This window comes from Triticum dicoccoides, chromosome 7A, assembly GCF_002162155.2.
Source record: "Triticum dicoccoides isolate Atlit2015 ecotype Zavitan chromosome 7A, WEW_v2.0, whole genome shotgun sequence".
Lineage (NCBI taxonomy): Eukaryota > Viridiplantae > Streptophyta > Magnoliopsida > Poales > Poaceae > Triticum > Triticum dicoccoides.
Window position 1 is genome coordinate 671,179,222 of NC_041392.1, and position 754 is coordinate 671,179,975.

The following is a 754-nucleotide window of genomic DNA, read 5'->3' on the forward strand; positions in this document are numbered from 1 at the left end:
AATAAGAATATTTAAAGAGTTTCATAACAAATGGTTGAGCGGTCAGACACTACTTTCTAGGAAAATAGGATTATGCTTATGATCAAACAAGTAGCAGTAAGCAACTCTAGATCCACCAAAAGGATAGCCCATTTGAAAAATTCTAGCCCGATTAACATTTTGCCATAAAATTTAGTCTCCAAAATTACAGCATAGCCAATGTGGCATCAGAATTACAGATTGTCACAGCATAAGTTCATAAGTACTCAGAATTACGCTAAGATGTTCAATTTGTCCTCAGAATTGTAGAATGACAGCATGGACGCACATCGTCCAATCAGTCGCTAAAGATGGTATGATTAACAGGTTTTTCATCACCGGACAAACAGAAACACAAACTCAAACAAACAAGTCAACAAAACAGAACTTAAATTACTACAGAAAACAAAATCTGACAAAAGAAGACATGAGAGGAATGACAATAACCTAGTCTAAAGATAACTAACATAACTAACCTAGAAAATCAAACTAACCTAACTAACAGTACTGACTAACCTAATTAGCAGCAGTAGAAAAAAAGAAACTGACAATAAACCTAATTACTAGCAGTAAAAAAAGAAAGAAAAAACAGGGGGAGCTCATTGGAGTGGGTCGGCGGGGCACCGGGGCGGTGGGGTGTTGGGGCGACTAGGGCGTCGGGACGGCGGGGCACCTGGTTGTCGAGGTGGCGGGGCAAAGGGCCGGCGAGGGCGTCGGGGCGGCGAGGGCGATAGGG

At 41.8% G+C, this 754-nt stretch overlaps 1 non-coding gene across 1 annotated transcript; it reads right to left on the bottom strand.

Moving 5' to 3' along the window:
- Positions 1–271: 271 nt before the first annotated feature.
- Positions 272–363, bottom strand: LOC119334823. The gene has a single exon (XR_005161581.1). It is a non-coding gene; the product is annotated as a small nucleolar RNA SNORD96 family (small nucleolar RNA).
- Positions 364–754: the final 391 nt, after the last annotated feature.